The sequence below is a fragment of the Physeter macrocephalus genome, chromosome 16 (genome assembly GCF_002837175.3).
Source record: "Physeter macrocephalus isolate SW-GA chromosome 16, ASM283717v5, whole genome shotgun sequence".
Taxonomy (NCBI): Eukaryota; Metazoa; Chordata; class Mammalia; order Artiodactyla; family Physeteridae; genus Physeter; species Physeter macrocephalus.
The window spans coordinates 43,620,166-43,633,024 of NC_041229.1; the positions used below are offsets into that span (position 1 = coordinate 43,620,166).

At 39.6% G+C, this 12,859-nt stretch overlaps 1 pseudogene; it reads left to right on the forward strand.

The window, feature by feature from the left end:
* Positions 1-212: 212 nt before the first annotated feature.
* Positions 213-11,419, forward strand: LOC102996916 (MAU2 chromatid cohesion factor homolog; annotated as a pseudogene).
* The last annotated feature ends 1,440 nt before the right edge of the window (positions 11,420-12,859 follow it).

The window sequence follows — 12,859 nt, forward strand, 5'->3', positions numbered from 1 at the left end:
ATTTTCCAGGATGTCCCACTTGGTGCATATGCATGATTCCCTTATGAAGTCACCATTCCTCTGCTTCCTTTGAGGTCTGGGAGTTTCCCTGGGTTTAGCTATTAAGGGATAGGGCAGGAGGTGCCTTTTGGTTCTGGGGCCATAGGGCAGGGCCTCAGCAGGAGGAGACCCAGCTGAGCAGGTAACTATTCATGGGGCAGAGTGTGGGCAAAATGGATTGTAAACTTTTGGAAGCAGCAAGTCCCCCAGTTCTCCTGACCCTCCAACATCGCTGCAGGGAGTCAGTAAAATGGGGAAGGTGTGGACTATGGGAATCCTGAAGGAAGGGAGGTGAGAGCCAAGTAGTTGTGAGGATGGGGGAAGAGCACTTTTTCTGTCAAGGTCGCTGAACAGAACATTCTCCCCTCTTTTTTTTTTTTAATACGTTTGAATATTTATTTATTTATTTATTTGGCTGTGCCGGGTCTTAGTTGCAGCATGTGAGATCTAGTTCCCTGACCAGGGATCGTACCTGGGGCCCCTGCATTGGGAGCGTGGAGTCTTGGCCACTGGACCGCCAAGGAAGTCCTCCCCTCTTAAATTCAGAAAAAAAAAGCAGTGATGGGTGGAAGAGTTGCCTGTGTCCTGGGCAGTAGAGCATTTCTCTGGTCTTCTCCAGATATACCCAATTCAATCCTACAGGTAGAGGAGTCTGCACAATTTTTTACCTCCTAGAATTTCTCCTATCAGGAACTCCCAAATTCCCCACCTGAACCAGGGGCTGCTGAGCTTTTTCTCCCTGGATTGCTTTTCCCCTAGGTAAACCATGTCAGCACCATGACAAGGTCCAACAACTATAAATATCAACCAGCCTTCCATGTCTCTATGAAGTTAAATATTTGCCAAAGTGGGAGGATAAAAATATTTATTAGCAGTTTGCTAGCTATAGTTAGACATTTTAAATATTTGACATGTGGTATGTGGACCTCAATTTGTACTCTTGCTCTGACCTCATAAATATTTTTATTTTTTTTAAAAATATTTTGTATTTTAAAAAATCTTGGTAAAGTATGACAGTCAGAGTAACCAGCTGGGGGTGCCCTGGACAAGTCATCAAGTGAAGCTTTCCTTTGACACCCACCTCTTCCCATTCTAGTGCCTGCTCCCCATCTAGCTTCTTTGAAAATTGCTTTTGTCCTCTGTAACTACTGATGAAATAAAATTTATATTTTAAGGCAGGACAAGAGAAATTAAACATAAATTTCCCTTTCAGTGTCTGTTTAGGCCTCCTCTCTCCATAATGTGCAGTGTGCATCTGCATTACACATTAACCAGAGCTTCTGATGCTTCTTACTCACCTCTGCATAATTTTAAGTGTGATCATTTAAGATTACAGTGTAGTGAATTCATAATTTTCAGGAAGTCAAAATCTAAAATTTTGCATATGGTGGTAATAGGATGTGTTCCTAGAACATCTGAACTTATCACTTGATATGGTTCAGTGCAGGCCACCCAAAAATGTGCCACTTTGACATATTGGCTATACTTAAGAGACAACCAAGAAGGACACTCTGAACCTTCATTGTCCCCCTGAAAGCAGAAAATAAATCTCCCATACAAAAGTTATCCTCCTGTTAACAGAATGTTGAGAGGTATTCTAATCACCAAAGATAGGAAACTGAAAGCTAAGAAGGCTGCATAAACAAACTTTGTTATTTTACTAATTTAATACCCTAAGACCAAACTACTTTGTTTTGTCAATTTTTCACAAATGTATTGTTTCTTTGTCTAAAAGGTATAAAAGCTGCCTACTTGAGTCACTTCTCTGAGTCTGATTTTTCTATGAGCTCCCATACATACGAATTAAATTTGTTTTTCTCCAGTTGATCTGCCATATCAATTCAATTATTAGAGCAGCCAAAGAACCTAGAAGAGAAGAAAGAAAAACTTTTCCTCCCCACACACCCATTAACAAGATATGTGATGAGTTGACTATGGCTTGCGTCTGCTATGCTATGAAGTAATTCCCGGGGCATATAAAGCCTGATCATCACTGAGGTAGAGCAAAGGGAAGAAAAAAACAAATGGTAAGTGCTGATGTCTGGTCATTCAAATCGTCCACCTTGAGGTAAGTAGGGGATGTGTGAAGAATTTTAAACCAATGATTCTTAAACTTGCTGGAGCATTGGAATCATCTGAGGAGTTTTGGAAAACGGCGATGCCTGTGTCCCATCAGAGAAGTTCTGATGTAATGTTCTGGGGCATAGCCTAAAATTGGGGAGTTTTAGAAACTCCCCAGGTGATTCTAACGTGCAGTCAAGTTTGAGAACCATTGTCCAGATTTAAACCTAAAATGTTCCTCCATTTCTATATGTACATTCACCATTCCACAGTTTTTAAAATTAGATTACTCAGAACTTGATATATTGATAGATAATATGTTATTGATTAAACAGAGTTCCATATATACATATATATGGCATGGTCTGGCACAATATTTTCTTTGACTATACATCTAATTTCACCTGGCACACATATGCATTATTCTTTTTTGAGTTGAAAATGTGGCCCCGTCCTGCCTGTGTTGCCAGATGGGCATTGACGGTAGTGTGTCTATTAAAGCTCTCTAACTTTCATGAACTGGGATCCTGACTCATTAAAATCAATAATTTTCATGACTCTCAGAGAGAGGGCTAGGTAGCATTGATGCTTAAATCTTTGTCCTACCACCTGAGAAGCAGATTTTGCTGTCTGAAAGTAGGATACAGGTCACTGTAAACTTTGCTAAATATCCAATTTAACCTTAAATTTTAAAGTGTATTTATGTTGAAATGTGCTGAATAAGAATGAGAATTCTATCAGAATATAAGGCCACTGCTTCTAGGTTTCATCCCATTCCTGCTGTGTCCCCTTACTGAATTAAGTAATTTAGATGACCTCCATTGTCTGTTGAAAGCCAAGTATGTGCCAAAGATACCATATGTTTCTCTCCATTTCTCTCATCAAATTGGTGGATGCTTAGATGCTTGGATACTACTAGACTGAAAATACTAAGAAGGTAAGGACAGTATTTTTTTAATTACTATATTCCCACTATCATACACATGCTTAAAACATAGAATATTATAAAAATGTGGTGAATGAATGGCTATATAAATGAGTGAATATAAACAATATTTTTCTGGCATTAACAAAGTTTTCCAAAATACAGGTAACATAATAGGACTGAAAATAATAAATCATAATGTCAACAAAATGTAAGAAATAAACTGATTTCCAGATTCATAGGCCAAGGAAATTCTATTATTTTGAGATTTGAAATGACTATACTGTAATTTTATTCTATTGGTTGGATTTTGAGATTTCCTCAGGCTGGCAAATATATATTAGTGGAAGGTAAATATTCCTAGTGATGGGAAACAGAAAATAAGACTTAGAATGAGACAGTCAGGATTTATTTTTATTTATTTGTTTTTATTTTAAAAATTTTTATAGGAGTATGGTTGATTTACAATGTTATGTTAGTTTCAGGTGTACAGCAAAGTGTATCAGTTATGCATATACATATATCCACTCTTTTTTAGATTCTTTTCCCATATAGGCCATTACAGAGTATTGAGTAGAGTTCCCTGTGCTGCACAGTAGGCCCTTATTAGTTATCTATGTTATATATAGTAGTGTGTATGTGTCAATCCCAATCTCCCAATTTATCCCTCCCCAACACTTACCCCCTGGTAACCATAAGTTTGTTTTCTACATCTGTAACTATATTTCTGTTTTGTAGATAAGTTCATTTGCACCCTTTTTTTAGATTCCACATATAAACGGTATCATATGATATTTGTCTTTCATGAGACAGGATTTAAATAGGCATATATGTAAAATCACTTAGCATTAGGTGATATAAACATCATGCACTGACAAAAACAAAACAGATTTGCATTTGAAAGAGTAATACACATGATTGAGAATTCACATTTCTAGAAATAGAATGATACATATACCCTGTAAGAAAGAAGAAAAAGAAACTGAGTAAAGAAGGAAACAAAGAAAAGAAAGAAACCAAGAAAGAAAAACAAAGAATATACCTTGGTGTATGGTCATGGGATAAATGATGACTGAAATGTGAAAAAACTGCATAAACTGTAATGTGCTAAATTCCATGAAACTGGGAGTTCACTTCTTTTAGATACTCAGGGCAAGTGAAAATCTCTCAAATGAGTTAGCGGACAGGCTGATTTGCTCTAACAAAGACTGTGACTCAGAGGCTGTTTTCTTTTTTCTTTCTTTTTTTTGGGGCGGGGGGGCTTCCCTGAGTGGCATGTGGGATCTTCGTACCCTGACCAAGGATGGAACACTGAAGTGGAAAGGCCCCAGAGGGTGTTTTTCTTTCACGTGTCCGTTCATATATAACAGATAATCAAGAGGAAGATTGATATCTTCAATAACTGTCTTTTTTCTAAGTGTGCAAAAAAGAGCTTATTGATGCCATCTCTTATCCATCCTGAGAAAATATCCTGAGCAAGGGGATCTAAGTGTAAGAAAATAATGTACTGTGTTCCAGAGTAGTTGTGTTTCCACCCTGTTGGGTCAAGATTAGGCATATTACACACCAAGCTTCAAGGCTTATCTGGAAATTCTGGATGCACATTAAAAGCTTTTGTTTGTTTGTTTTGGTTTGGTTTAGAAGAAAAAAATTCAATGACAGGAACAGCAGAAGAAATATACATGAGGTTATGTTCAATGAAAATAAACTGATCTTCAACAAGAACGATGTCATAGTGTTCTGGGTTAGAACCAGGAATGAGTACTCAAGAAGAGTAAGCTCTGCTTTTCACCATTGTCAAGATGTCGAGTGTTTACCTTTTCAGCATCTGGCTCCTAAGGGTCATGGACAAAGAATACCTACTTATCTTTGAATCTCTTAAATGGAAGACTAAGTCAGAATTGATTCTCCAAATTTGGAAATACTTATCAGAAATGTGCCCTTATTCTGTCCATCTATATTACCTAGCTTTCATAGAACACGTTCTCTCTATTCTTCTCCCCTGTTTCATGTAGCCCTTAAGTAACTAACAAATTTCTTTATCAGCTTATTTTAACAAACTGCATCTCTCCAGGTGATCTCAGATTGTATAATTTTACTTTATTTGCCTTCAACTCATCACTTCTTTCCATTTCCACCTAAAATTCCTGAGTGCTTTGTGTTGACACTAAAATTTCAGTGAGCAACAGTCATTACACCTTGAATTTCATAAGCTTAATTTTGCCCCTTTTCAAAGAAAATTTTATAGCTAATACTCTTCTTATTTAGTTTGCATTTAGTTGTACATACTGGCAGAATTAGCTACTATGGGCCTTTGGACTTGTCTTTGATTGGAAGGTGAGGAAAATGTGTACTGGATACATTTTCTTAGCTATAATATCAAGAATTTCTTATTCTAAAGACGTTTCTACATCTTTCAGTTTTGATGACCTTTATTAGAATTAATGTCATCTGGGTCATATTTACATTTGAGTAATGAAATCAAGGTGAGACCACTGGGAACATTGCCAGTTAAACCCATCATGTGAATCTTCTCATCCCCAGAAGAGGTTATTTATTTATTTAGCTGGTCAGTTTTTTTTTGTTTTGTTTTTTTTGTGTGTGTGTGTCAGAGATTTTTCAAAAGAAGATTCTTCAAAAAAAAAAGAAAAAAAGATTCTTCTGAGAAGATTATCAATAGAAATAAAAAAACTGATACAGAAAATTCAGCATATGTGTAGTTTAAAAAAGGAGATAGGGCTTCCCTGGTGGCGCAGTGGTTGAGAGTCCGCCTGCCGATGCGGGGGACACGGGTCTGTGCCCTGGTCCGGGAGGATCCCACATGCCGCGGAGCGGCTGGGCCCGTGCGCCATGGCCGCTGCGCCTGCGCGTCCGGAGCCTGTGCTCCGCAACGGGAGAGGCCACAACAGTGAGAGGCCCGCGTACCGCAAAAAAAAAAAAAAGGAGGTAAACACGTAAAACAGAGAATGTATAAAGTGAGACGAGAACATGGCCCATGATAAATTCCTGGGAAAGCTATAATTTTAAAGAACATTAAGGAAAATGAGAGGAATTATGGCAAATAAAAATGGCAAAATAAAGGAAATAAATGGTACTTTGAAAGCATAAACTGAGCGCTTACCATGTGAGCTCGATTTTACCAGCACCATATAGTTGACCTTTATCACTGTAGCTAAAGATACTAAGAATTAGTGGAGATGACTGCCCAGGTTCTCCTCCTGTCAGCTTTCCTTTGATTCCTTGCTAGTGACTAAGGATTCAAGATTATATTAAATATAGTTACTGTTATTAGATAATGAAAAATGCAGAAAATATGATTTTCGTCCCCAGCTCAACTCCTGATGTGTGATTTTGGTCGAATTTCCTCATATCTCTTTGATATTTTATTACATTTTTAATAGAATATTTTTTAAACATTTTATCTCAATTTTCTATCCTCTTTATAGGATTTAATTTCTGTTCACCTAAAACATTTGTCTTTTAGACCATGAAAACTTTCAAACTTTGGGGGACTCTGAATTGTACAAGCATGCCACTGTTTTAAAGGGAAGGACTTAAATTTATTGTTTTCTTACTAGAGAAAATCATAAGGAAATACCTTTTTTTGAAAAGATAGGAAGAAAATCTACAAAAAACTGGAAGAAGAGAGACTTGTTGCTATGTGGAAAGGAGATTAGTAGCAATTGTTTCCTTCAATCCCATTTTAGGAAAAGCATCATTCACTCTGTGTTACTTTATCTCCAGCCTCAAGGAATTCTTCCTATGTGAGTTTCTCCCCTCACCAGATGGTTCATTTCCAAGATACCTGGGAAACATGCACAACTAACCTGCATTAACATAATCCTTTTAAGTAGAAAAATCACATTTACTGAAAGGAAGCTGCCTGTAAAAATCAAAAAAGGATGATGAAGAAAAATTTGTCTGACTTGTAGAGCCTTGTGCTTGGAAGATCGGCACAGTTTCTAGAGAGTTAGAGTCCAGGGAAGCTTCTCATATGGAGTGAAGGAACCATTGCCTCAGTAAATATTCAGACTAATCTGACATCATTTCTCAACAATTCTGTAGTAACATTGTTCTTCATCAACCAGGTAAAAACATACCATAGAGTCTATTATTCCCCTCAACATCCTGTCCTTGAACACAAATCTGTAATTCTGTATATATCAAAAAGTGTGTCTTTTTTTAGGAAATGTGTGGCTGGAGTGTATAACTATTTTTTTTTTGTATCTCTCTTCCATATTATTATTTATTTGCTTATATGTTTATATTCTTATAAGCAAGTTTTCCACTATCTTCTGTGTTACTGCCTTACATGCTCTAGATTTTATATACAACTTTAGAAATCAGTTAGCATATCTATATAAACTATTTTATGGATCTTATTGTCAATGAAAATTCAATTAACAATCAAGGTAAGAAAAACAAGAGCATTTTACTCAAGCCAAACTGAGGAGTATAACCCAGGAGACAGACCCTCAGAAGCTCTGAGAACTATTCCACCTGTTAGAAATGAAAGGAACAGTCACATAAATTTTCAGGACAAAGGGATCATACATCAAAATGACATATTGATATTTTATATAAAGTTCACCAAAGATATACAGTCCAGGTAAGCACATACAAAGTTAGCAGCAAGTCATTATGATCCCTTACAGAGTTGAGAAAGAATGCTCTTCTTCAAGAAGTTACATTGCCAACATTAGAAGAAAGGGAAAAAAAGATCTTTATGCTCGAGTGGGCACCCCCATCTTTGAGGAGGTCTAGTTAGTGTGGAATGCAGATGCACACTGCACATTAGGGAGGGAGAGAGGAGGCCCAAACAAACACAGGAAGAGAATTTTATGTTTAAATTTTCTTGTCATATTTAAAAATACAAATATTATTTCATCATTATCAATGTATCATCTACTTTTTTCCATCAACTAGTGCAGTGGTTTCAGATGGGGGTGATTTTTTCTTCCAGTGGAAAAATTTTTGGTTGTCACAATTGGAAGTTAGCATTGATATTTCATGGGTATAGACCAAGGATTCTGCTAAACATCCTACAAGGCAGACCTACAAGAAAGAAAAAACCAGTCCCAACTGTCAATTGTTCTGCTGTTGAAGAAGCCCTGAACTAGAAAATCTTAATATAGATTAATAGTAAGACTTTTAATTAGCCAGTAACAGGAGAGAACAGGCAGGAATAAATGGAAAGCTAAGAATGAAAATAAAATGTTGTCGGTCTAAGACTTATATGGGATTCCCTGAACTCACTCTAGATGATTAAATTCATATCTATTAGCAAACAATATTTTGACTTGGAATTTTGTCACTGTGATATGAGACTTTCAGCCTTTCAATCTGTAAACATATTTTCAATACTGTGAATAATACATCTGAATACATCCCTTGATTATTTTGTTGCTTATTTATTAACATTTGTTTTAGGTCCTGGGGAGCAGCCATGAACAAGACAGACATCATTCCTACCCTTATGAAGGCTATAGTCAGGGAGCAAGGAACTGAATAAATGCTACAGGAATTGTAGTTAAAATTTGGGTCAGTGTATGAAAGGGGAAAAAAGGGAGTATATTAAAGGAATATAAAATGAAGTATAAACTTAGGCTAGTGTAAGGGAGTGGCATTTGAAGACAGACTTGAAGGGTAAATAGTGTGTGGTGTGTGTGGAGATCCTGAGGTGGGAAAGAGGTCAGGTACAGGACCTGGAGGAAGACTGGAAGGACCATAACAGATCACCACATTTCCCTATTCTTCCTCACTATTGTTCAGTTTTAGAAGATTCCACACTGCAGAATAACACACCATCAGGGAATCTTGTGTCTAGGGAAAGGAACAGGATTTTACTGAGCATGGCTAATTTTCAGGTAGTTTGGCATCTTGCATCAGAATTTGGATGTAGTGCTGCTTGCTGCCTGCTAATTCCAATATACTGTATCTTCCTTCTTTGTCCAGAGTCAGGAAACCTGTATCCAATGGAAAAGACTTTCTGCACTTGAAGATTTTAGAGCCAAAGACTCTTTCTCAAAATGAAGGCATTATAGAGCCTTGAGCATAATAATGTATCATCCAAATAATTTCAATTAACTTTATCACCCAGCCATTGGATACAAGTTCCATAAAGGCAGGTATGCTTCAGCATTTTCTTCATAACTTTGTCATTGCTAACTAGGTCTGTACCTGGCACTCAGTAAAGAGAGGGTTACAACACACCATCAGGGAATCTTGTATCTAGGGTAAGGAACAGGATTTTACTGAGCATGGCTAATTTTCAGGTAGTTTGGCATCTTGCATCAGAATTTGGATGTAGTGCTGCTTGCTGCCTGCTAATTCCAATATACTGTATCTTCCTTCTTTGTCCAGAGTCAGGAAACCTGTATCCAATGGAAAAGAATTTTTGCACTTGCAGATTTTAGAGCCAAAGACTCTTTCTCAAAATGAAGGCTTTATAGAGCCTTGAGCATAATAATGTATCATCCAAATAATTTGAATTAACTTTATCACCCAGCCATTGGATACAAGTTCCATAGAGACAGGTATGCTTCAGCATTTTCTTCATAGCTTTGTCATTGCTAACTAGGTCTGTACCTGGCACTCAGTAAAGAGAGGGTTTATTCATCATTATGATCATAATATCCTTTTTAAAAAAGTATTTAATTTACTTATTTCGTTGTGACAGGTCTTAGTTGTGGCTCGCTGGCTCCTTAGTTGTGGCATGCGCACTCTTATTTGGGGCACGCATGTGGGATCTAGTTCCCTGACCAGGGATCAAAACTGGGCCCCCTTCATTGGGAGCATGGAGTCTTAACCACTGTGCCACCAGGGAAGTTCTGACTGTAATAAACTTTTAATCTCTTAGCTGTACCATCCTCCAGCTCTCTAAGTGCTCGCACAGACATCACTCGCCCAGTGTTCCTCAGCAGCCTCTTCAGTGGAGCGGTGCCTGTGAGCCCTGTGCTCCTGACTTTGAGAGCAGACCAAACAGAGCAAACTCTTGTTGGCTTCACAGAAGATCTTCTTTGTCTCCTTATGGGTCCCACACTTATGTTCCTCAGACTTCAGGAATTGCCTGAGATTTGCTTTTCTGGCAGTGGACACCAGATTCTTCAGAAGAAAATTGGTTTTGAGGTTTGTCTGCTCTGATCGTTGCCTGCACACTGGGCAACTGGAAGGGTCTTTGGCTTGCTCCCAGAGAAGACAGAGACAGGACTTACAGAGGCTGTGTCCACAGCCTATGGTGACAGGGTCTAGAAGGTAATTCAGGCACACGAGGCAGGTGAGCTCTTTCTGGAAGGCTTCTGGGATGTCTGAGTCCATTTTTTCTGAGGGAAGGAAATCAGGAGTTTATTCCTCTACCCCAAAGACAAAAAAGGCCCAAGGACCAAGAGGACTTGGTGTCAGCCTGCGACCTCCTGGGTGTGGAGGCCGAGAACCCTCCGCGTGGTGGGATCTGAGTACACACGGCCACAGGACCTGCTCAGCAAAGGGATGCTGCAGCTGACGAAGCATAAGTTGCAGGAAGTCCACCCATTGCTGACTCTCTGTGGACAGATAGTTGAGAACTGGCATGGGGACCCCATCCAGAAAGAGCCTCTGTGTGTCTTCTTCCTGGGGCTCCAGGTGACCCACTACCTGGGTGCCGGGCAGGTAAAGAGCGTGAAGCTGTGCCCGAAGCAGCTGCATCAGTGCATCCAGACCATCTCCACACTGCACATAACAAGACAGTGCCCAGCAACCACGCCAACCTCTTCCACTGGCTGCCCAAGGAGCACATGTGCTTGCTTTTCTACCTGGTGACTGTGATGCATTCCATGCAAGCCGGCTACTTAGAGAAAGTGCAGAAGTCCACAAACAAGTCCCTCATGTAGCTGGAGAAGCTCCAGGTGCTCTACTGCAGCCCCATTCTGTCCTTCTTCCAAGTAATCCTGCTTGAGCACATCATCACATGCAGGCTCGTGACAGAACATAAGGCCACTGCACTGCAGGAGATCTCCCAGGTCTGTCAGCTGTGCCAGCAACACCCCTGGCTCTGCTCCAACCACTCAGCATACACTGCCGGGCTTGTATTGTGTCTCTGTCAACCACATGGACAACGCTAAAGTCCAGTTCACCACAGCTTTGCGGCTCACCAGTCACCAGGAGCTGTGGGTCTTCATGGTGACCAACTTGGTGAGTGTGTATATAAGGGAAGGAAGTAGACACCAAGAGGTACTGTACAGTTTGTCGGAGACGATCAGTCCAGACCGCAGCTTCCCTGTCAGTTCGCACTGCCTGCTAATGGCAGCTTTCCAAGTGCTTAGGCTCTTCATCTTCCAGGGACGCTATGAGGAGGCCAGTCGCACTTTACATCATGTTTGTCTCTGCGTATTTATTGAAGCCTTTCTTTGCTTCTAGGGCATCTCGTACATAGAGCAGTTGAAATAAGAACCTCAAAACTTAACGTCTGTCCTGATGTTCAGGTGCTTTTAGTGACCACCCTGTTATCTATGTATATGTAAAGTTAAGGATAAATTCTTAAGTTTACAGTTAAAAATTCAGTACTTGATATTTAATATTCCACTCTAGCTTTATGGAAGAAAACCTGTGTGTACGTGCATGCATGTGTGTGTGCGGGCTTTGAACCTCCCCTTCACTGCAGCATCTTTCGATTACATAAAGCTGTTGTGAATACCTTCCTGTGAGTCCAAATTCAGAGCCTCACAGTTTCTCAATCACAAGAATTTAAGACAGCCAGCAAGGAAGTCCCCAGGGAGACATTACAGCGAGTGTCATACAGCTAAGTGTTCAGAAAAAACAGATAAATAAAAAGTCCAAACTTTAAGCACACAGGGGTGCGAGAGAGTAGCAGAAAGATTCCTGTTGGCAGGTAAATTATTGAAAGCTGGTCAGACCCCTCGTGTGAGCCTCCCACTTCGTCGTATCAGCAGTGGGGCCCTCAGGGTCTACGGTTCTGGGGGTGCTGGACCAGGAGGTGCCAGGTTCCCTCACAGACGCATAGCTGCCCTCCCCTGTTGGATCTCCCAGTTGCCCGTGGGTGAGGCCAGGGTCCTCCCACTGGGGTAAGCACTACCAGTTCCAGTTATTGGGAACACAGGCAGGGAAATCGGAAAGGACCACTGGGCACAGTAGGTAAATTTGTTGGTTGCGTTGTCTTTGTTTCCTTAAAGCATTGTTAATAAGTATGTTTGGCATACTGTCTTTTAAAGGGTTTGTAATGTCTTATATTTTTAGCAGCCTGTATCTTCAGCTGGTGCTTTTAATCAGGAAAATAATTTTTTTGTAAATGCAAAACATTGTTTGAAAGACATAGCCATAGAACATAGTTCTCGTTTGTGGATTTCTTTTCTGTATATTCAAAGTAAAATCACTTTCGGGAACCATCAAAAAATAAAATAGGGACCTCCCTGGTGGTCCAGTGGTTAAGAATCCTCCTTCCAATGCAGGGGACGCAGGTTCGATCCTTGGCTGAAACGTTGAACGTATTTGGAAAACCATGTTGCAAATTATACCATTTGCTTCCTTGCTCAACATGAAATCTATAAAATTAGTGCCAAAGACATGATTCTTTTTATTTCAAATAGCAGATAATACAGGAGGCTTTTGCTACTAGGATGCAGTAAGTTTTATAACGTAAGCTAGATAGTAAATTTAATTAACCAGTATTGAAAAACGTATCATAATATGCCGCCAGCCGCGCGGGTCCTCAAAGTGCAGCAACAATCGACGAGAGGGGGTAGGGAACGGAAAGCACCAAGGTATGGGATCAGAAGGGCACAAACAACTGATGGTTGCAAGGCAAATTTATTAACAAAGCATAGTCATATATATACCCCT